Here is a 25,724-nt window from a genome sequence, read left to right on the forward strand (position 1 = left end):
ACCACCGCTAAGCCAAAGGAGGCTAATGTTGGGCTATAAAGGAACTACAGCACGGTCACATGACTTCACGTCACCACCGCTAAGCTAAAGGTGGCTAATGTTGGGCTATAAAGTAACTACAGCACGGTCACATGACTTCACGTCACCACCGCTAAGCTAAAGGCGGCTAATGTTGGGCTATAAAGGAACTACAGCACGGTCACATGACTTCACCACCGCTAAGCTAAAGGTGGCTAATGTTGGGCTATAAAGGAACTACAGCACGGTCACATGACTTCACGTCATCACCGCTAAGCTAAAAGAGGCTAATGTTGGGCTATAAAGGAACTACAGCACGGTCACATGACTTCACGTCACCACCGCTAAGCCAAAGGAGGCTAATGTTGGGCTATAAAGGAACTCCAGCACGGTCACATGACTTCACGTCACCACCGCTAAGCTAAAGGTGGCTAATGTTGGGCTATAAAGAAACTACAGCATGGTCACATGACTTCACGTCACCACAGCTAAGCTAAAGGTGGCTAATATTGGGCTATAAAGGAACTACACTATGCTCACATGACTTCACGTCACCACGCTAAGCTAAAGGTGGCTAATGTTGGGCTATAAAGGAACTACAGCACGGTCACATGACTTCACGTCACCACCGCTAAGCTAAAGGTGGCTAATGTTGGGCTAGAAAGGAACTACAGCACAGTCACATGACTTCACGTCACCACCGCTAAGCTAAAGGTGGCTAATGTTGTGCTATAAAGGAACTACAGCACGGTCACATGACTTCACGTCACCACCGCTAAGCTAAAGGCGGCTAATGTTGGGCTATAAAGGAACTACAGCACGGTCACATGACTTCACCTCACCACCGCTAAGCTAAAGGAGGCTAATGTTGGGCTATAAAGTAACTACAGCACGGTCACATGACTTCACGTCACCACCGCTAAGCTAAAGGCGGCTAATGTTGGGCTATAAAGGAACTACAGCACGGTCACATGACTTCACCACCGCTAAGCTAAAGGTGGCTAATGTTGGGCTATAAAGGAACTACAGCACGGTCACATGACTTCACGTCATCACCGCTAAGCTAAAAGAGGCTAATGTTGGGCTATAAAGAAACTACAGCATGGTCACATGACTTCACGTCACCACCGCTAAGCCAAAGGAGGCTAATGTTGGGCTATAAAGGAACTACAGCACGGTCATATGACTTCACGTCACCACCGCTAAGCTAAATGTGGCTAATGTTGGGCTATAAAGAAACTACAGCACGGTCACATGACTTCACGTCACCACCGCTAAGCTAAAGGTGGCTAATGTTGGGCTATAAAGGAACTACAGCACGGTCACATGACTTCACGTCACCACTGCTAAGCTAAAGGTGGCTAATGTTGGGCTATAAAGGAACTACAGCACGGTCACATGACTTCACGTCACCACCGCCATGCTCATTTCTGTTCCACTTTATCAGCCATGCCTACAGGAGGATTTGGGGTTTAATATCTTGCCCAAGGACACTTTGACATGCTGTTTAAACCACTAACCTTCAGATTGGTAGACATAAATATCTATCTCTGTGTCCTGAGCCTCAGTCGCCCCACTTCACTGCTTCTTGTCACCGAAACATCTCTTTGCATTACAGTTGTGTTGCCCAATGGAAATACAGGCATGTGCATGAACACAGAGCATAAACCTGACGTTGAGGAGCCAGGTGTCTGCCTCCCTGTGTGCTCAGAGTGGACTGGCATCTGAAGGTCAACATTTGGAGAAAACTCAGCCTTTGTGCTTCATCTTTTTTAGTTTCCCAGGTGTGTGTGTGTGTGTGTGTGTGTGTGGATGCCAGAAGGGGAGGTGTACAAGGGGAGGGGCTCCACAGGGTGGGCAGCAGCACAGGGACCTGGTGTAGAGTGGCGATTGGGGTCAGACAGGTTGAAGGAACCGACCATGTCGCTTTATACGCCCCAGCAGTCAGCTCGATGGAGCGTGCAAATCATCAACAGAGACCTTTAGCATCTCAACGCCCCCCCTCCACCTTTCTCACCTGATGCGCGCGCGCGCGCGCACACACACACACACACACACACACACACACACACACACACACACACACACACACACACACACACACACACACACACACACACACACACACACACACACACACACACACACACACACACACACACACACACACACACACACACACACACACACACAGTCCTTTAAACTAATACATGACAAATGAGTAACAACCGTGGCCTCTAACTCTGCGCCTTCAGAGCGCGCCGCCCTTACCCTTTAGTCTCTCCTCTCCACTGCTGGGACTTGTTGCCACCGAAATTGAAATCGTAACCTTTCTCACAGCTTAGACTTTTGTCACAGTTTGAAGGTGCTCAGAGGAAAGGTGTCTGTTTTTCTAAACTCTCCTTTCGTGTCCTCCTCTCTCCTTCACTCTGTCCTTTCCTTTCATCTCGTCATCCAGAACAGCTCATTATATCATTTAGTCCAGCTGAGAATCGTCTTCTCCGAAACAGCGGGGACAACCTCCATCGCGTGTCTGTCTTCTCCTCGTCCTCTAATTAACACCATGTTCTTTTCAAGTTCATTTCCCTCTGTGCATGTCTGTACCAGGGTTTCCGTTAGCCGGTAATTACCGGTTTTTAGCTGGTAACATTTATTAAAAACCGTGTTATTATTCAAATGTAATGTAAACTTCTGAATAATGTACGTTATCTACTACAAGTAGTTTGTTTGAATGTAATAATTATGTTGTTTGTGGAATCATTTATTGAAAAATGAATCTGAATTTTTCGATCTGTTACGATTATAAACTGAAGCAATATGAAAAGGAGCCCGTGAACTGAGTTTTAAACTGAAGCATATCCGCTCATAGTCCGGTGATTACCTGCTAACGGAAACTCTGCTACACAACTCTTATTATTATTGAAATATGACCGGTAAGTTTCAAATGTGTCCGGTAAAATAAAATCCTAACGGAAAAAAAGATCCTAGCGGAAACCCTGGTCTGTACGTCTGCTCCCATGTGTGTACATGTGTCTTTTATGTAACACAAACTTAAAGTTAGTTTTGGTTTCACTGAAATCCCACACCAGGCTTGGAATTTCGTTATGTTAGGGGCAAGGCCATTTGGCTTTGGTGTCGCCATTTGTTTTAGGGCACAAAGGCCATTGAGGGAAACATTTGGATTTGGAGCTTAAAAATAAATAACTTAAATAACTAAAAATAAATAATCGCTTTTTTAATATCAATAATGTCAAACAGTATATCATCATATGTATGCCTCCTTAGTATTACCATATATAAAATGAAATACTCTACTTTGAATAATTAGTGTCTGGTATGTTTTCTATCTACTACTACATTCAAAAATCCGAAATCAAATCAAAACATCTAAAATTCTATTAATATGTAACGAATATATTCCATTTCAGAAGAAACAGCTTTCAAGGGTCAAACTCTGCACATACATAATTCAGGAGTGCACAGTGAAGCTCCAACATTCAACTGTATGAACAAGCAATACTGTGAAATGCAAAAGTCTGTGTGTGTGACGCGTTCTCGCAGTAGCCAATCAGCGGTGAGGATCTCATCCTGCCTGATGTTGGATCAGAAAACCAAAACATCAGCCGTTAGCTGTTAGCACTCAGAGCTCACAGCTCCGCATACCTGTTCAGAAACTGGAGAAAAGTTATACACGAACAAAACACAGACTGTCTGCGTCATGGCGAATACAGTCGCTGTTGTGTCTGTGTCTGTATCATGTTGTTGTGAGATACAACATTAGCTTAGCCTCATCCATCCGTGCTCTGTACTACGAAGCCAGTTCCACAGACCCTGGATATGTTTGAGTTATCCGGCTTAACTAATTCTAACAAACGAGATCTCGCTAAGCGGTCCTACGATGCTGGGTATCAAGTCGGTATATCAACCCAGGGTATCTCCGTCCGGCTGAGAGCGCGTTCACGTGAAAGGGGCGGGGTTATCAACATTTGACCAAACACTAACAGTGTTGCGTCATACTTCATGAATGAATAGTAAACTATCATGTTAGACAAATATGAAGAAGTTCAACTTAAACATCCATGACTTAAACAGATAAACGAGGATAAAAGCCACATAGCTGCACCGGCATGGTGAATACAGAACAGCTGGTAAAACAATCAAATAAATACGAATGCGTACATTAACAGGTTTATGATCACTGCCTGATAGGGGCCGTGGACGGCACGGTCTAAGGGGCCGTGGTCTGAGGGGCCGTGGACGGCACGGTCTAAGGGGTCGTGGTCTGAGGGGCCGTGGACGGCACGGTCTAAGGGGTCGTGGTCTGAGGGGCCGTGGACGGCACGGTCTAAGGGGCCGTGGTCTGAGGGGCCGTGGACGGCACGGTCTAAGGGGTCGTGGTCTGAGGGGCCGTGGACGGCACGGTCTGAGGGGCCGTGGACGGCCACGCGGTGGTCTGAGGGACCACGGTCTGAGGGGTCGTGGTTTGAGGGGCCGTGGACGGCCCCGCGGTGGTTTGAGGGGCCGTGGACGGCCCCGCGGTGGTCTGAGGTGCCGTGGACAGCCCCGCGGTGGTTTGAGGGGCCGTGGACGGCCCCGCGGTGTTCGGCCACGCGGTGGTCTGAGGTGCCGTGGACGGCCCCGCGGTGGTCTGAGGTGCCGTGGACAGCCCCGCGGTGGTTTGAGGGGCCGTGGACGGCCCCGCGGTGGTCTGAGGTGCCGTGGACAGCCCCGCGGTGGTCTGAGGTGCCGTGGACGGCCACGCGGTGGTCTGAGGGGCCGTGGACGGCCACGCGGTGGTCTGAGGGGCCGTGGACGGCCACGCGGTGGTCTGAGGTGCCGTGGACGGCCACGCGGTGGTCTGAGGGGCCGTGGACGGCCACGCGGTGGTCTGAGGGGCCGTGGACGGCCACGCGGTGGTCTGAGGTGCCGTGGACGGCCACGCGGTGGTCTGAGGGGCCGTGGACGGCCACGCGGTGGTCTGAGGGGCCGTGGACGGCCACGCGGTGGTCTGAGGGGCTGTTGGTGTAGAGTTACTGCAGCAGAATCCATTTTCAATTAACTTGTTAAAAAGATTGGTTGAATCCCTTTGATCCTGGAAGCAAATATGGTTGTTAGTTAAGATAAAGCCAATTAATATGCTCAAATTTGTTATATTTTTTTTAGAGCCGGGACTCGATTAAAACAATTAATCTAATTAATTAGAGGCTTTGTAATTAATTAATCGAAATTAATCGCATTTTTAATCAAATATACATATCTGACCTGAGAACAGTGAGAAGCAGTTTCACATGGATGTGACTCCAGGTGGTGTGGAAATTGATGTGAGATATTGTACCAAAGAACTGTGATACATGTAAAAGGGCAGAAAGTCTTGTTGCACTTTCCAGACATTAAAAGAGGTCTGTTGAGTTCCCTGGTAATTATCAAATAGTAGCAGTTAAGTGAATACTGTTCAAGCAATACCTGTGTTTGTGTTTTATACTGATTTCTCTGTTTTGATCCTTTCATAAATGTGAGGACTAAAATGGCGAGAGACAAAGGGCTGTAAAAAATGAGTTTTATTGCAGTGGGGGAGGTCGAGGTATGCAGCACAGGGTGTGTGGTGTGGGGAGAGGAAATTCTGTTTGAGATCTCTGGCAGGCCAGGTTTTTAGGAAATCTATGTATCTTGAATAAGTATGTGTGAGTTTATACATTCCTGTGTGTTAATAGTTGAAGGAACAAAAGGTACATTTTTCCTCTCCAATATAGAGAGGTTTTTTTATAGATTTCTGAAACAATGTTCCCTTTTTTGTTAGAAATAGATGAGCACAATAGTTTTTTCTTTGACTTTTTACCTGTTTATCAAAAGAGTGTTTTAAGCTATTTGTGAAGAAGGAAGATGCAGAATTAAGGGTGATTTCTGTTTGGAGTGTAAAGATTATCCCTGATAATGTTTTCTGGGTTAAACCATCGATAAGTTTTACAAATGGGGAGGGACATTTTCCTTGAGTTTTAATGGGGTGCCTTCCCAACACCTGTGGCTTTCAAAGCTGCCAGACGCTGATTTCCCTGTGAGATAGCGTTTTGGTATCTCCCCAATGAAACGCCACCCCTTCTTTACACTAGGGAAATGTTTTTCTGGTGGTTAGTCCTCTCTTCATGCGTTGTCAAGACGAATAGGATGTCCGCAGGGCGTGAATAAGGGCGGGAGTACTCCACACATTGCTTATATGACTCTTTGAATTGTATAGTAATGTATTATATTATATCGTATTGCATTATACTACTTTGTTTAATTAAAACGGATTATTGTTTAACTGGTATCCTGGTGTCTTCTAATTCCTTCCCTGTTATGATTTCAAGCAGGACTCGTCAAAACAACACGCGGTGAGGAGTTGGGTTGTAAAAACCCCTACCTCGCAACAGTGGTCTACAGTCGAGTGCAGTCCAGGGAGCCAGGGAGCTGGTTATTCTCTCAGACGTGGACTGACTTACCCTGGCCCTGAAGCCAGTCGTCTGGGTGAGTGTGGGTTGGGTCAGGGTGTGGTTCCTTGCACTCGGAGTCGGGCTAACGTCCACGCTAGCTGCTACATGCTAGCTGCTACATGCTAGCTGCTACATGCTAGCTGCTACATGCTTTACATTTAGGTGATACTTTAGGCTTGATGTGCTGCGGTGATATGCAAATTCTTTTTTGCATAATTTGCACACAGCCGTGCTCTCATCGACGCTTCCATCCGTCCGTCTTTTAAAACAAAATGTCCCATCCACGGGGCCGACCGAAGCGGTCTCATCAGCTTGTTCGTTCATGTTTGACTATTGTTCACCGTGGTTTGTTGTTGTTTGAAGTCCCATGCTGAAGTCATGAACGTTAGTTGGTGCTCCAGTATAATCGGTACGCCTGAAACTCATCCAGAGAGAAACGTTCCGCTGTGCAAAAATAAGTGAATTTTTTTTACGCGTTAATTTTTGTGTAATTAATTAATCTTAATTAACGCGTGAAAGCCCCGGCCCTAATGTTTTTACAAGGATACCAACACACAACTCTTTTTCTTACTTTTAACAATTCAGCATTGCTGTTTGTCAGATTCACTGTAGAGATGTGCAACAGTTTAATTTTACACAACTTATTAAATGTTTGATCAATGATTTGTTTTTATTGTTTTTTTAGAAAGCAATCGTTCCAAATTACTAGCTGTTAGTTACCATGACTCATATGTTCATAAACAACTCACCTATTTTCGTTTTCAAGTCCTGGATTTCCCAAGTGTTATTCTGTGGCCTCTTTAGGATCGTACTTAAAAGGTTACCTGTAATAAGAGATAAAAAGCTGCTTCATATCGCCAAGTAGAATACACATATAATATTATTAACATACATAATTCATGCATACATTGTTTAACTTGTTATCACCCACTGCACAGTTTGCTGGACGTTAGCACCAAACAGAACTGCTAGTACACTGAGGTGTTGCATATGAACCTGTAATATATGTACCAATAAACTGTATTATAAGACACGTGATACAACGTTCGTAATTTTTTTAAAGTACAGTTTGTGCAAATACTTTAGATACAATCCCTACGATGAAAACATCTCCCTATTTTCAATGCAGTCAAGCATTCAACGGAAATATGTACGTCCACATTTCAAAGGGATTAATGATCAACATATTTGAACAATTTGGTGAATATACCCCAAAAGCCAAAAAGATTACTCTGTGGACTAAATCATTACATTAATACAGTGTAACATGTACAATAATACAGTCATCAAATGTCTTGTTCCTCTGGGGATACATTCACTTAAAGTAGGGTAGGTGAGAATGGAGAAACCAGCTCGAGTGCGCTAGAATTTGAAAATACGCAACCGGAAGAAATCTGCCACTTCCTCACAGAGCCCCTCCCCCAACACACACGACACGCACATGACCAATGAGGGCACGAGATAAGTCTGTGCCCAGATGGAAGGCTGACAGGCAGGTAGGCCGTCCAATTACTTTAGCCGGCTCAGATGATTGGTCGTGCTTTTTACAGCGCCACGGCTTCCACTGATGAGATATTTTAATGTATTTATTGTCAAAGCATTTAATGTATTCATTGCTATCGGGACGTTAAGAGCACTCCATGGAATATAACAACAAGTGAATTACCTACCCCACCTTTAATCTTAAATGACTGTTATATATAAAAGAGAGAAAAGTTCAGACTTACGGTTGTTGTTGTTGTTGTTGTTTATATTGCAAATCATCCCTCCAAGTAGCATAATACACAGCAACACATTGTAGTAATCCTGAGGAAAACTAGTCAGAGGAAAATAAAACGTTATTATAATTGACCAGTATGATAGTGTTCCTGTTCATGAAATTCTGTATTTATATTAATTTAATTTCAGTACCTAATTGAGATACCCTTAATCCTCTGTTAGCATTCATTGGAGGGCGTCTGATAGGGATGTATCTGTCGGTAAGAGGAATGGAAGGTAGCCTTCTGGTGTTTTGATGCGGTTTGACAATTTCAGCTTTCTCTTTTTTCAACTCTTCTCTCTGCTGTCCTCTTGAATCTGGGCCTGAGTCATGCTGGCTTGAATCCTCTTTTCCGTTAAAACCGACAACAGGTGTTTCTCCATGTTCATAAATGTCTAGTTCTGACAATTCGTCTGCATCCATTGCCATGTATTCATCGAAAGCGGTGTCTGCTGTTTCAGGTAAATACACATATTAATAGATGATTAAAAACAGTTTAACAAATCATACACACTTGCACAATATAGGTTTGACATGCTACACATTGATAATATTAGCTGGAAAATATGTAATGAAAGAAAAAAACAAAATGGAGACGATTTGCCTTACATTTGAATACAGAAAATATGTCAGCATGGTCGATCTAGGTGTTGATAAGAAGTCTACCAGGGCGCAAAGTAATTTCATTGTTTGGTTTCCATTGTTTTGTTGGCTTGTTCTTGCAGTGTTCATCAGAGGGTTTGTGTCAGCAGTGCACCCTCTCAGCTCAGTTCACTTAACTGCCATATGTTCTTATGCGTGTTGGCCTTTAAATAAAAGGGAGGGGATTTGAAACAGTTCAATTGCATGGGTAATCATTCTGAAGAGAAACACACACACATGATAACACACAAGTGAGGCTTAGAGAAACCAATGTTGCATTATTTAACGTTGTTCCTCTACCGCAGTGTTTCTCAAACTTGTTCACACCAAGGACACTTAACCAATAAAAAAACACTCGCGGACCACCTAACTCCACAAATGTCCAAACACACATCGTTTTTCTATAACAGATTACAAATCGCCTGAAAATGGTACAAACAGGTGACAACATGTGTGACGAAGGTGTTGCGCTGGGCTATATCATGCAATCGAAAGTGAAACTTAAGCTCACTCCATTGCGGAGATATTCCCGCGAGAGTGCGGAAAACTTAAATTCACTTTAAATAAAATAAAAATGTATTTAAAATGTGAAATGTTACCAATATACTCACGGACCACTAGGGGCGCTCACGGACCACCAGTGGCCCGCGGACCACACTTTGAGAAATTAAAAGCTTACTAGCAGGCTCCTAACTCATGCTGGTTTTTCTGAACACATGGGGGAAACATACACTTCATCTTTAAAATGTATATAACAGAAAGAAAGTTCAGATTTACAGTTGACGTTCATACAGTAAAGCAGCCCTCCAAGTAACATAATACTCAGCAACACAAGATCCACTGTAGTAATCCTGAGGGAAACTAATCAGAGGAAAATATAATGTTATCATTTGCCAGTATGATATAATAGTGTTAGTGTTTATGCAATTCTGTATTTATTTTAATTTCAGTTTCAGTTATATATTTCAGTATATACCTTACCCAGGGCCGTCCCTGGCCAACATGAGGCAAAGTTATATGATGAGGCCCTCTGAAACGCGAGTGCCACACTAATTGTGCCGCATTTATTGGCTCAGATGAGGCCCCCTCCTCAAGATGAGGCCCCACGCAGTCTGCACGTAGGGAGGCACGGCCCTGACCTTACCTAATTGAGATACCCTTAATCCTTAGCATTCATTGGAGAGCGTCTGATAGGGATGTATCTGTCGGTAAGAGGAATGGAAGGAGGAGCAGTGGTCGGGCTTCTGGTGTTTTGATGCGGTTTGACAATGACAGCTTTCTCTTTTTTCAACTCTTCTCTCTGCTGTCCTCTTGAATCTGGGCCTGAGTCATGCTGGCTTGAATCCTCTTTTCCGTTAAAACCGACAACCGGTGTTTCTCCATGTTCATAAATGTCTAGTTCTGACAATTCGTCTGCATCCATTGCCATGTATTCATCGAAAGCGGTGTCTGCTGTTTCAGGCTGCTCATTTGTTAATTGCATCTCCATCTAATGTTGTGTTATGTATGCACAGAGTACCCCACAGAACAGATAGCTGTGGATACTACCAACACATTTGAATGAGATTCATTGGAAAGGATGACATAGAACTGTCACTTGCCTAAGGAAAACACTCTTCCTCTTTCCGCCCTTATCTTATGACCATGATTTACATTTTTATTAATAGACCGGATCATTAGGGGAGAAAGGGAAAATGCATGATTCAACTTTTTGGCAATTATTTTGGGTAAATGGGAGGCTTGTTTATAATCTGAAATAGTTGGATAAATGCAAATATGAATAGATCAAAAACAAAAATCAACATATTTGCAAAATATAGATTATTTTAATTCTTATAATAGCCGCTTTCACAACAAGTACTTTGCTGTACTTAGTCCCGCCGAACTCTTTAGTCCTGGAACCGTCCTAGTAAATCGCGTTCACACCGGAATAATTCCCTGAGGGAGGATTACGCAAAGGAAGCCGCTGACGTCACTTCTTCTTCTTCTGCTTTTAGTTTACTGGCAGGCCGCAAACAACTTCAAGGCGCATATTTGGGCGGCAGTAAATCGCCAGAAGCGCCGACACCTCCTCATCACTCCACCGCATCTACGTTTTATTTGGTGTTGCCATAAGTTAGTCTCTCTCCGTTGGTGCGCTGGGCTAATGCTAATGCTAATAATGCTAATGCGAGCAAATAAAATCTTCACGGTTCTTCTGCTCTGACAGCCAGGCATGATGGGTAATCTGTGACGTTTCGCTCTCTCAAAAGTTGGGCCATTTTGCCTTCATGCGCCAATGAGCAGCTCTCATAGGAAAGAACAAGAGCCCGCCTCCCACGCTGTATCCAGGGCTGCAGTCGAATAGTCCATTTAGCTTAGGAACCTTCCCCACGGAGTGAAATGACCCGGAAGTCCCTCAGTGGCAGCCATGATAAGTGCCGTTCCAATTCTCTAGATGAAAGGAAAGGAGGTTTCAAACTTCCTTTATAACCTCCTTTAGCTTAGGAGCCACTGGACCTCCCTCACCGAGAGGAGAGGAGAAAATGCTGCCCCACAATGCATTGCAGCCGCAGCATTAGCCGTCCCACAACAGTCGGCCGTTCACGGAAACAAACGATTATGACCGAGAACTGATATCATGAAAGTTACGGTGCTTATTAAGCATTTTAAAACATAGTTTGTTCTGAACGTTCATCAGTATAATAATCAAAGAGAGAAATATGAACGTTAGTTTTCACTGAAATGATCAAATAAAGTCAACATCTCAGTCTTCACTGAGCTGTGTGGAGTTTGTTCAACTTCTAAAAGATGTTTGAATGGTGATGTACACAGTGATAGATGTTAAGGACTAATGTTTATAATAAATACATCTGTATTGATTTTAAGATCTTTAGTTCATACAATCATACGTATTGGGATCATTGTATTAATGTGGACCGGAGGGAGAGGGGGACGAGCAGAAGTTTCACTTTCCTTTTTTATTTCAATTCCAACTTTGGTCCTGAAGAATATGTTTCTCTGTTGTCCACGTTCATAAAGCAAAGCAGCATCATCAGAGCACGGTGCAGAGTCTCTAGATGAGTTCACAGTAGTCCCTCGTTCTTATTAAACATCCATGTTGTAGTCCGCTGTATAGAAAACTGTGGTTTCCATGGTTTCCCCACAGCAGCAGACTAACCTTCAGGACGTCCGCTGGCGCATCATAAACACGTCGGATAGAGAAAGTGCAGTCGATTCTCTAAAGTACCGCAGTCTCTTCTCCTAAGTCCTTTTGAATTCTCCTATCCACTATCCCCTAACCCGTGACCTTTCACTCAGAGGTCAAGGAATAGACGATAGGGTTAGACGTTAGGAGCTGATCTTTGGATTATCCGACCGCAACCCAGTTCTTATTATACATCCATGGTAGCAAGTTACAGAGTAATCTGGTAACAGCCTGGTGTATTGAGAGAATGTCGCTGACCCCATTTAAACGACGCTAATATCGCGTCTGCTTTGGGGAAAAACAATCTGGGAGGCTGAATTGGATCAATTAAGTGTTTATCAGATCCTTTCGTTAGCCGTTTGAGCAACTCGTAAGTGCGAGCCATGCTGAAAAACGTTACAGCAGAATATTTGATATACTCTGACATTGTTGGAAAGGGACAAATACTCAAGAACAGTACTTAAAAACGAGGCAAACAAAGAACAGGCTATTGTCCACGGTGAATTACCATCAGCTCTGCATAACATTGTCTTTCATATTAAAAAAGCACCATTTATTTTAACAATCTACTTTGAAGAAGATGGTCTGTGAATATGTGTGCGTCAATGCAGAAGTGGGCGTGGTCAAATCTAAACCGTGTTAGAAAAACAACAGACGCTTCCTGTTCGAACTCTGAAGTCTGAACTGGAAAGTGAAATGGAGGAAGGTCGGGAGAATCTGGGACCTCGTTCAAAACTCAGCGTGATGCGTTCCATTGTGTTTGTGCAGTGTGTGCATTTTGAGAGCTTCCTGGGCCTTTAGGTGTGTGTGTGTGTGTGTGTGTGCGTGCGTGCGTTGTTTGTCTTGTGGAGAGACACAGTATTCTCTGTGACTTTGAGGAATGATTTAGAAAACTTTTAAAGCCAGTCAGGCTGTAACGTCTCCCTGAAATTGCTCTTGTTTCTCCTGCGCTGAGATGAGCTGTTGATTTCTCCCTGTCATGGTTCTGACGTGCATGCTCCGAAATAAGAGCAAGAAAAGTCTTGTTGGATTCCTGCAAAAGATAGAATTGCAGTGGCTTCTGGAACAGTGGTTTTAAAATGATATAATCCATTCAAATATAATATACATATATACTCGGGCGGTGGTGGCGAAGTCGATAGGGACTTGGCTTGGGAACTGGAAGGTCACCAGTTCAAGTCCCCGAAAGACCAAGTGCTACCGAGGTGTCCCTGAGCAAGGCACCGTTCCCCACATTGCTCCCCGGGCGCCGTTCAAAATGGCAGCCCACTGCTCCTAACACTAGGATGGGTCAAATGCAGAGAAATAATTTCCCCATGAGGGATTAATAAAAGTTCATCTTCTTCAACTCTACTATACTAATATACATCTTTTGTCAAAAGTGTATGTTTCAATCCACCTCCTTCAGGTTGAGTTTAAACTAAAGAAATTGGAAAGAAAAATGTTATTTAGTCTTGGCTAAGGTGGAACAAGTTAAATATCATTTATGTGAAACATGTGAAACCGGCAATGGAAAGAGATTAAGATTAACATGTGGGTTAATCTTTACTTTTTCACATAACCTCCTTCTTATTAAGATAAAATGGACTTTTATTAATCCCCGTGGGGAAATGGTTTCTCTGCCTTTGACCCGTCCTAGTGTTAGGAGCAGTGTGCTGCCATTTTGAACGGCGCCCGGGGAGCAGTGTAGGGAACGGTGCCTTGCTCAGGGACACCTCGGTAGCACTTGGTCTTGCCAGGACTTGAACTGGTGACCTTCCAGTTGCCGAGCCAAGTCCCTATGGACTTCGCCACCACCGCCCTATTAACACATGAAACAAGTCATATTTCTACATTATTTTTACAGTTTCGATGAGCAGTCCCCCTTGTTGCACCCTCTTCTTCGCGTGCCTTCGTTAGTTTTCACAACTACACTAATGATATCTTACTTCTCATCTCAAAAATCCAATAATCCCATAACGGTCGTGTCTGATTTTCTCAAAATTCAATTAAAATGTGCGATGTATTTGGATGGAAATCTGTCTAGTGTTATCCAGTGTTGTTGTGTGGAGTTTGCTAATTCAAGATCTACACTGTCATTCTCTAAATGTGTGTGATCTATGTCTGTCAAAGCGGCAACACACACACACACACACACACACACACACACACACACACACACACACACACACACACACACACACACATCGTCGCAGAATCAGTGGGACTCCACGAGCTGTCAGACGAACACGGTATGCATCAATGAAGCTGACACCCAACGGACATGCTGAGAGAAGTATGCAAATGATAGCTCTGAGGCGAATATGCTTCACTACCACACATCACACACATCGTATCACACAGACATGCACAGATGAAAAGGTGCTCACACAGACACACACACAATCAAACACACACAGTTGATTGCCCTAAATGTTGGTGCTTCGCTCAGATGAGCCGGTGTCCTCACATGAACAGATGCTCATAATGCACACCTTCATGTGTTTGGTGTGAGGTCTTATGTTGATGCAGAGGAGTTAGCGGAGAGGCTGTGGAGGCAAGGCAACGGTTTGGCAGTTGAATATTTCACAGTTAGAGGCCTGTGGTGTGTAATTGCATTTTTAGTGCATGTGAATGGTCGACAAAGGCTAATATCTCTGAGCGGTTGACCAATCACAACAGAGCCGGCCAGCTAACCAATCAACGGTGGCCCTTAAGTGCAAGTCAAAACAACATTTCGCAAAACACGACAGCATTTCAACTTAGACGGAAAGGGTATTCCTTAGGGAGAACACTTCTTGTTTGTGATTGGACAGAGCCAGCCAGAGAAGCACTGCTGTGATTGGTTGTTTTTGCTGCCAGTCAAGAAATGACGCTTCGTGATTGGTCAGCACCCAACATGTCCCAAAACATCAGCCGTTAGCTGTTAGCACTCAGGGCTTCTTAATATTTAAAAAACTATGAATGTGTCATACCCTCCTAACGGGAAGAAACTCAGCTATCTGATGATACGAACTATTTTTACCGAAACAAAACACAAGTCTCACAAGAAGGGTCTAAATGAGCCCTGAGCGAAAACATGCTAGCGCACTTAGCACGAAACTCTAGGTATAAATCGATCGATATACTTATCGGATCTGCACAAACAAGCTTAGCTAACATCCTGAGAGTCCACAGATTATAGAGATATAGGGATCGTCACTGAGCGATCAGAACTCACGACAGGGGAAGAAAATACAGACGACACACGACGTAGCACAACACGGAGATACGCTCACCGTAGCTGTTACTCTGATCAAAAGTCGTGTTCAATGGCATTACAACGAGAAACACGCGGCTGAAGGTTAATCCATAGCTTAATCCAATGTGTCTGTCACTTTGAAAAAATTATTGATAATCCATAATTCAATTTTTATGTAAAAATCAGAGAATAAAATGTAGCTGCTAATGGTAGCCACCAGAGTGTATGCAGCTTCCGGTTTTGGCTACGCGTCACTCTCACTGCTTATTTGGTAACGTGTGTGTGTGTTTGGAACCTCCCCTCGATTCCATTGGCTCTGACGGTTAGAAAGAGGTGTCAATCATCAAAATCGACCGAGGGGGGCCAGAGATATGGAAAATCCACCCAAATGACCCCAGAAGTGGGTTTTTTTGCTAAATCTCTCTAAAAAGATCAAATATCACGTGTTTTGCATCAATCTTGATACAGGGTACTTATTATATTTTATAGTTTGGATTCCTAAAGCTTTTAGTCTACTAACCCATCATTCAAGGGTGGTTTTCACTATAAGTAATGTTTTTTTTATTTTTTTTTGGACGGACACTATCATTTACATTTTTTTTACTGTGTTCAATCTGAATTTACTAATCTATATTGATTCCGACTCTTCTACATCCAACTCACAGGTTTATCATTGCTTTGAGACAAAAGATTATTAATTTTCCCCTTTTAGAAGTGTAGCTATTGTCCTTTGTTCTGGGAATGTCATTTTCGAGCCTGAGACCTGGGAAACAGGGTAAAATATGTTCATTTTGTTGTAGTTGGTATTTGGTATCTACCACAGTATTTGCATGGATATAAGCCCCGCCCCCTCTCCAGCGCATCTTGTTTGAATGACAGGAGTAAAGACAGCTGACAGCCGCGGTGAAACCTGAAACTCGAGCGATTAAAGCAGTCCGCGGACCACTGGTGTTCCGTGAGCGCCCCCTAGTGGTCCGTGAGTATATTGGTAAAATTTCACATTTGAAATAAATACATTTATTTAAGTTTTTCGCACTCTCGCGGGAATATCTCCGCAATGGAACGAGCTTAAGTTTCACTTTCGATTGCATGATATAGCCCAGATAAGCACCTTCATCACACATGTTGCCACTTGTTTGTACAATTTTCAGGCGATTTTTAAAAAACGATGTGTTTCTGGATATTTGTGGAGTTAGGTGGTCCGCGAGTGTTTTTTTATTGGTTAAGTGGTCCTTGGTATGAAAAAGTTTGAGAAACACTGCCTTATAGTATAGTCTCAGCTCGACGAGGCCTCAACCAAGGTGGTAGTAATAAAGGAACTACAACTTTTGCTATAAAGAGAGGCTTGAAGCCAGAAGCCGCAGGTAGCACGATTAGTTACTTTTGTACACAAAGAAAGCCTTTCCTGCACAGAAGAAACACAATCATTGGAGTATAAAAATAGTTTCCATATTCTGTTTTCAGAGCAGCAAAGATCAGAAGAGTTTTCCTGTATCTTTCATACACGTTACACTACTCAAGTTTTAGAGCTTGTCTCCTCGGCAGTGACAGGTCCTCTTGTCAGGGATTAGAATCGACCCTCGTCCGTCCCTTCGGGCATCGAGACGTGAGGTCTTTCAGTCCGCTGAATCGCCATTGGGGACAAAATGGCCCCCTTTTCTGTATTGCTGTTGTTGACTGGCCTCTTAATTAGCATTTATAATTAGTTCCCTGCGTGTCAGTGCGGTGACAGGACCTGTCAGCGCCCCGTATTGATGGCTTTAATGTCTCCTTGTTAAGTCTCGTCCAATCTGGACAGCATTCTGCGCGTGTCTTGTCCATTTTACCACTGGGGGCCTTGTTGTCTGATCGTCACCTTGTCTGTCCGTCTTCCAGGACCAGGCACCAGGGACGAGGCTGTGAAAGCCGCTAAATGGCGTGCTGACAGTAAACAGCTGCGGTAAACAAGTCATGTCCCCCGTCCCCTTTGTCTCACGTATCTCATCAGCGCCTAAGCTGCCGTGCCCTTGAGCCATGACAATGACCCGCTATTGATTAGACAAGAGCGTTATGTGTAGCGCGATGTAAAAGAAAACTCAGTGTGTAGCCGACACACACACACACACACACACACACACACACACACACACACACACACACACACACACACACACACACACACACACACACACACACACACACACACACACACACACACACACACACACACACACACACACACACACACACACACACACACACACACACACACACACACACACACACACACACACACACACACACACACACACACACACACACACACACACACACACACACACACACACACACACACCTCTTTGACCTTTCTCTCAATGATAATGATAATGCGTCATATCTAGTTAGGGTGATGATTCAGTATCAACAATATTAGGCTATCCGTATTGCTCTGTTAATTCAGAGGAGGAGCCAGCACCCACCCACTGTAATCCTACAGCTCGCCAACTGTTTCCTGGCTCTCGCTCGCACCACTTCCTGCAGCAAACCTCTTTCCAAACCCCACGGTTTTTTCCCGGCAACAAGCCAAGACAGCAGCAGAGGTGGGAAGTAGTGGAGTACAAATACTTTGTTACTGTACTTAAGTACATTGTTCTGGTATCAGTACTTTACTCCACTACTTATTTTCCTGATGACTTTTTAATTTCTACTTCTCACATGTTGAACACAAATACCTGTACTTTCTACTTCTCACATGTTGAACTCAAATACCTGTACTTTCTACTTCTCACATGTTGAACTCAAATACCTGTACTTTCTACTTCTTACATGTTGAACTCAAATACCTGTACTTTCTACTTCTTACATGTTGAACCCAAATACCTGTACTTTCTACTTCTTACATGTTGAACACAAATACCTGTACTTTCTACTTCTTACATGTTGAACCCAAATACCTGTACTTTCTACTTCTCTCATTTCCCAAACAGCTGGTTCCTTTAGTCTGAATGTGTGTTGGTGCGTGGTCATTATTCTTCAGAGTCACTGCGTGCCTATTGGTTGGAACATGATCCGTGTATCCATCACTTCCTGGTCTTCTCTAAAGAAGAGGGACCAATGGAAACGTTGTCATGTTGCCGTTGGTCACCATGGAAACATTCATTAGCTAACAATGACATTATTGTTCTATTGATATAAAGGGAGGTCAGGTACTCTTTAAAGCAGCTGCTAGCTATGGGTACTTTTTACTGAAGTACACTTCAAAGCCTCTTTACTTTGACTTGAGTAAAGAAGTTTAGTCAGTACTTCTACTTCTTTAATCAGAGTATTTTTAAACACGAGTATCTGTACTTCTACTTGAGTAAAGGATGCGTGTACTTCTCTGGACAGCAGCCAGGATCATCCTCTGCGTCTCCGAGCATTCGCCACGTGGAGGCAGTTCTCCTTCAGAAGCCGTCCATCACCAAAGCGCCTGTAATAGACAGCGAGTCGTGACAAGCCAAGCTGAGAGGCCATCTGCGCACGGTGGGGTCCGAGAGATATTTTAGTCGCTGCGCACGTCTGGCCAAAGAGTTCAGGACTGGCACCGAGATGTGCTGAGGAAAGAGAGCGCAGGAAAACTTTCCTGAGGTCAGAACGAAATGCCAAGGATACAAGAGTGTTGAGTACACAGGCTCTCATGAGTGTGGTTATAATAATAATACACTTTATTTGTAAATGGACTGTACTTATATAGCGCTTTATCCAGTCTTTAAGACCCCTCAAAGCACTTTAGATACTACATGTCCTTCACCCATTCATACAGAGCAGTGTATGTTAGGACATTCACACACCGTTGGCCATCGGGAGCAACTCAGGGTTAAGTATCTCGCCCAAGGATACATCGACATGTTGGCTGCATGGGCTGGGATCGAACCCACAACCTTCTGGTTGAAAGACGACCGCACTCCCTCACAGCCACAGTTGCCCCTTTCATGCACAAAGCAGCCCAAAGTGCTCTCCAGAACAAGAAGGAAACATAACAACAATAAAAAAATAAATACAGAACAAGATAAAACATCTGCAGTGATCCTAATGAAATTCCCTTTCATTAAAGCTGATTAAATTCGGTTCAAATAAAACAATTTAAAAAATAAAATCGAAATCCATATTCAAAAGATAGCTTTTTAATTAGCTGTTGCTTTGTTATGTCCTTGGATGTGAACATGTGGGTGTTCGCCAGCTCTTAACAACTGGTGGTACATTACGTTCAGCTGGTGCTTTTGTCAAAGGACTCGCAATAAGTGCAATCGACCATAAGGGTACGAACTGAGAATAGCAATAATCATACAAGTACATTAGCGTCAAACAAGCCAAAGCATTTTAAGTGCTGGTGCATTAGCTTCATTTGAATTGCCAAGGTGCCGCAGAAACAGGTGGGTTTTCAGTCTGGGGTGGAACATTACATTTCATTAAGCTAATGCTTTCATCCAAAGCGACAACGTGCAATAAACCATAAGATTGAAAACATTTTGAACAGTAAGAAACCTGCAAGAAGTGCATTGCTTTAAATACGCCGTACCGCTGTAAGTGCTGGAGCATTAGTCTCGATTCGATTGACATCAATTGTTTAAAGGTCCCCTATTATTCTCTTTTTCATCAATATATTAAAGGTCTAAGATATTATGCAAAACACGTTTCTGAAGAGTTTGACTCGAAATTCGAAACAGGTCATTGTAGCGTCTGGGGGTGGAACGGTTCACAGAGTCACGGTTCGGTACGGGTTCGGTACAACAAGGAAAAGCAAAACGTCCCAGATGCATAATTTTTGTTGCTGTTATTTATTTTTAACAGTCGTGCAAGTTTTGGTATGAAAATAAGACATTTGGAATCATTAACTGTAACGGAGCGTCCACACTACAGCTCCAAACAAAGCTTGGAGCTGTAGTGTCTGGAGCTTGGGGATTTTATTCAAGCAACGCGACCAACAACCAATCACATGAATCTCCCGCCCCCGACATACAAAGCAAAAACCCCCGGGGATTTTATGCGAGCAATATATATATATATACTCCCCAAACAGGCAAGGCAAGGCAATTTATTTGTATAGCACAATTCATACATTAATGCAATTCAAAGTGCTTTACAGGATCAAACAGAGAAAACATAATACATTGAGAAGAAATACAAAACACACAAAATAATTAATTAAAAGAGAGAAAACCATGTTTAACAGTTCGAAAATTTGAACATTTAAATTTGAAAAGCCATATTAAAAAGAAATGTTTTTAGACCTGATTTAAATGTTTCAAAAGTGCTTGCCATTCTCAGATGTTCTGGGAGTTTGTTAGGCGAAAACCTACCAGTTTCCCCACTGTCTCTGCCTCCTCCCTCCATGCTGGCTCCTCCGGTTTGTATCCCGGGAGGTGAAGAGGGGCTGGTCATACACAACCGGGCGATTTGCTACGGCGATAGTTAGTTTCTCCTCCGACTTTTTTTGAAATATAGAAATGAACGGCGGGATATCTCTCCCAGCTTAGACGCGGTTTGATTGGCTACGGCTTCAGCTGTCAGATTTTCAGAAACGGGATTTGATTGGCTGGCGCTGGCTACTCCGGAGACGGACCGCTCTGCTACCCACAATTCAGTTCGGCGAAAAAGCGAGGCAACGTGACGTCGCCCCATTCAAAGTGACTGGGCAGATTGGAGCTGTCGACGCTGTAGTGTGGACGGGCCGTTACACACACACACTCAGATGGCCATATTATTTAAATGGCTGATGTCAAACAAAAAGGTTAAATAAGCTGAACAACTAAAAAGAAGTCTTGAACATATTAAAATAAATAATAAGAAAATAAAATCTGTACCTTTAGGAGCAATGTCTAACATGTGTAATTAACTTGTGAGTGTGTGAGGCCGTTATGCCTGAATAAAGGTGCTCAAGCTTTACTCTATTTTCAAGTTGTTCTTCAGAAAGATGAGTTAGTCTGCGTTGTCAGCAGTGAGGGCGGATCTGCTGGCGGTAACTATGGCACCTGCCGTCGAGGAAGCCCTCTCGCTGGGGACTGAGACTGACTCGGATGTGATTAAGCATGTTTGACGTGTTACCACTAGCATACCGCACCGCTGTCGAACAACGCCGACACACCGTCCTCGTCCGATCCACAACCATCGTTGTTGTAGTCCACAGGGAACCCGACATGTTCCCACACACTGATTTAAAAGAAGCAGGTGGGTTCTAGCTCCTGTGTGTTGTGTGAACTCACCATAGCTAACTTTTCTTCTTCATGTATTGTGTTCGTTTTGTTGTTGTTTCTTCTTGTTCTTCATTAGTTATTTACGGGCGGCTGGCTTTTAGGCGCAACACCGCCCCCTGGAGTATATATAGTGTAATGCTGCCCTGAGTGACAGACTTTTTTCCCACTCGTAAAAAAGGCGTATTCGCCGTGTGACTGCATGTGCCGAACCGTGACGTCCGAACCGCGACGAATACGGACACCGTTACACCCCTAGTAGCATCCCATAAACCCCTCTGTTTCAGCCCTGTTTCAAAAGTGCTGATTCTGTGTCTGTTTTAAATGCTAAAGAGCTGCTGCTGGCCACGCCCCTCTGAGAGATGATTGGTTTAAAACAACACAATGGTGCTCTAGGAGGAGATTCAGGTGATAAAAAAATCGTTATGACATCACAAAGTGGCCAAAATCTGATCAGCTCATTTTCAGGTTTTTATAGAAACGGATCAGGACACAAATAGTCTTTGTTCCTGAAACGTTCCTAGTCTCTGAACACAGAGGAGACACATGTTGATGTATAGCAGTGGATTTTGCATAATAGGTGACCTTTAAGTGAAGTTGTTGAGTTTGTTTTAGCTTTAAGAGCCGAGGTTCAAGCTAAATCAACCCTCATGACATGACGTGAGGTCTCGCAGTCCATTGGATGGCTTTTGGCGCTGAATTGCCCCTTCCAGCAGCTCTTTGGAGAGGACTGTATGTCCTGTATGATTGTCCTATGAATTGACGAGGTGTCGTACAGGCATTGCTGGAGTGGATGAATCTTAACGCCTTTGACGGTCCCCTGACTTTCCCAATACTCTCCACCCACCAGCAGGTCAAAGCTTGACCTTACACCGTGGCATTTCAATATCAACTTGGGGAATCGCCCTGACATTTGATACATGCATTCATCTCCCCCTCAGGACGAACTGGTATAACTTTGGTGATGACTTCGCTTTTCAATTAGCATCATCACAAGGTAAATCTGTGGCTACGTAACTAAGGACTCAAAATATGATGTATTTGGAGTCTTTAAGCGTAGCTGTAAGTAAGTGTACAAAAAAGATAGAGATATAGACAATATTATAATATGTGTAACATTATATTCCAAAATGGAACCAGTATACCAGTATATCGGAGATAACACCAAACTAACTGGTAAAACATTATACTGGCTAAACATCTGCATGCAAGCCGTGTCGTTGTGAGACCGCACGCTGTTACCATTACGCTCAAAGCAAAGCGCTCCTGCCCGCGAGGCTGCAGACTTGCCGTCTTGTTTGAAACTATTACGCATTAAAATTACCATAAAAGCAAGATTCTGAAGGACGTAACCTTAGTCTGTTCATCTGTAGTTTCATCTAATCAGTATCATCAGCTAGCTCTAATGAGACAGACTGTGTGGTCCATGCTTACTACACACACACACACACACACAGATTCACAGACACACAGCCAGATGGAGTGTACATATAGATTCTGGAGTCGTGTGGAGAGCATGGCTATCAGCCTGCCGGGTGAAGAATGAAGTCCTGCAGACTCCCCAAAATACACAAAAAACTCTCTTAAAGGCCAAGGTCTCAGACTTTCCACGGAGAGGCTGGTCTGCATATTTACATTCCTTATTCCTACAGGGCACACCTTTGTGTTTGTGTGAGCTTCAATCTCAGGATCCATGTGTTTCTGATCCTCTCCAGAATGGAAGTAGTCATCACATACAGGGGCGCCAGGCCTCAGATGATTTGAGGCCAAATATCATATTTAGATAACATATCTTTTTACATTTTTATTTTTTTTTACATATAATTGTAAGGCAATACCTGATTGTCACTAAAAGCCTTGTCTCTACATTACAATAAAATATAAAAAAATATTGATGAATTAATTTGAATAAGAATTCAAGTTGGTATTAAAGGCATAAAAAGACAGAAATGTATAATTCTTTCTATAGAAATGTTTCTTCTGCCGTAAAGTGTCCAAACCGGGCTTTTCTGGATAAGCGCATTTTTAAAGCATAGTCATGGTCCATGCCGGTTTCAGTTGGATTATTCGTCAGTTGCTCCGATCAGATCGGTCTCCTCCATTTTGTAGATTATGTACGACTTTTGAATCCACATAAACACATCGGCAAAATCCGGCTTACTTTGAGCGTGTTTCAAACAGTTTGATCCCTTTGTGAATTGTTTCCACTTCGTCCTTTCATTTCTTCATGCAGCGGGAATCCAGATGAATTAATCCTGAGTCCAATAACCATCAAAGTCGCTCCAACAGCTCCTTGATTACGCTTTCATCTCCTTTAACAACACACTTCACATCCATCCAGTTTGTGACAGTAGTTTTTTTTAGACTTTTAAACTTCAATTACCGCTGTTGCCCCCCCCCCCCTCCTGTATGTGTGTGTGGGGGGGGGGGGGCGCAACTTCCAACAGGAGTCATTTGGGGGGGCTCTTGGGAAAAAAGGTTGGGAACCCCTGTTCTAAGTAAGCATACATCCTGTCATGTACAAAATACTGAGTTTTTTCTCAAAATGTTGGTGTTTTGACTATTTCTTAAAATTCTGACTTTTTTCTCAAAATCTCAAAATCCTGTCTTTTTTTCTCTAAATTCTGTATTTTTTCTCAAAATTCTGACTTTTAACTCAAAACCTCAAAATTCTGTATTTTTTCTTTAAATCTCAAAATTCTGTATTTTTTCTTTAAATCTCAAAATTCTGTATTTTTTCTTTAAATTCTGTATTTTTTCTCTCAAAATTCTGTATTTTTTCTCTAAATTCTGTATTTTTTCTCTAAATTCTGTATTTTTTCTCTAAATTCTGACTTTTTTCTCTAAATTCTGTATTTTTTCTCAAAATTCTGACTTTTAACTCAAAACCTCAAAATTCTGTATTTTTACTGAAAATCTCAAAATTCTGTCTTTTTTTCTCAAAATCCCTAAAAAAGGAGTCCTCACATACAGAGACTAATTCCTGAGCAGTGTCCTTCACATGCTGATATCCAAGAGAGGGAGTCACACAGTCACAAGATGGAGGACAGAAAGCAGTATTCAATGTTTACTTCAGATTAGCTCCACGTCAGAAATGAGCATGCTTGATGTCTCTCTCCATAGAGGCTGAGTCATCATGTTAACCACATAGCTATCATCTGCCTCAAGCAGCCCTGATGCTGTGTGTGTTGTTTAAGGTATGAAGAACTAAAGCCCGGAGTAACTGTATTAGGTTGGTTGAAAGCAATAATGTTAATTTGAAATAGGTTCAACTTAATATTGTTGCTTTCAACCAACCTAATACAGTCATGTGAAATCCGTGGACATAATACCTTTAGTTTACGTCTAGTTTCAGTGTTGGATTGATGGTTTACAGAACGATAGATTTTCACCTTCATTGCACCGAGGATTTATGTAACACGGGTCGTCTTTCAATCGTTACGAAAACATTTTAAAGTACACATTAAAACGACTGAAAATCTCCATATTCTTGTCCCTGCATGACAGCGCTTTCAATCACACGTTGGTGACAGATTGATAGTCCAGCAGCCGCACCTGAGTATCAACACGGTACTGACGGGTGACAGATGATGTCTCCGTGTTGCCTGACGATGGAAGGAGGAAGCTAAACATCAAAGCCTCGAGTTTCTTTTGATCTATATTAATGTGCATCCTGTATCCATAGAGCAGTGCTTCTCAAAGTGTGGTCCGCGGACCATTGGTGGTCTGTGAGCGCCCCCTAGTGGTCCGCGAGTATATTGGTAACATTTGAAATAAATAAATAAATTTAAATTGTCCGCACTCTCGCGGGAATATCTCCGCAATGGAGCGAGCTTAAGTTTCACTTTCGATTGCGTGATATAGCCCAGCGCAACACCTTCGTCACACATGTTGCCACTTGTTTGTTCTATTTTCAGGCGATTTGTAATCTGTTCTAGAAAAACGATGTGATTTTGGATATTTGTGGAGTTAGGTGGTCCGCGAGTGTTTTTTTATTGATTAAGTGTCCTTGGTATGAAAAAGTTTGAGAAACACTGCCATAGAGGGTGATGGACATGTGTCTAAGAAGCCGGATTGATTGATTGGCTGATATCGATGCTGTTTTCTCAGTCGCTTCCTCTTTAATAGACTTTGGTATATCCTCTTCGGTGATGATTGGGTGCATTGTTTGCTCTACTCCTTCATTACCTGACCCTGATTGTAATCATGTCTTGCCCATGCT

The 25,724-nt window shown here is 43.1% G+C and overlaps 1 protein-coding gene across 1 annotated transcript in view; it reads left to right on the forward strand.

Moving 5' to 3' along the window:
- The window catches only part of LOC117444924 (cytosolic carboxypeptidase 6-like), a gene marked incomplete at its 5' end in the record, with an annotated part of 32,464 nt that overhangs the window by 3,708 nt on the left and 3,032 nt on the right, over positions 1-25,724 (forward strand). The window lies entirely within an intron of this gene.

The sequence above is a fragment of the Pseudochaenichthys georgianus genome, unplaced genomic scaffold, assembly GCF_902827115.2.
Source record: "Pseudochaenichthys georgianus unplaced genomic scaffold, fPseGeo1.2 scaffold_998_arrow_ctg1, whole genome shotgun sequence".
NCBI classification, from domain to species: domain Eukaryota; kingdom Metazoa; phylum Chordata; class Actinopteri; order Perciformes; family Channichthyidae; genus Pseudochaenichthys; species Pseudochaenichthys georgianus.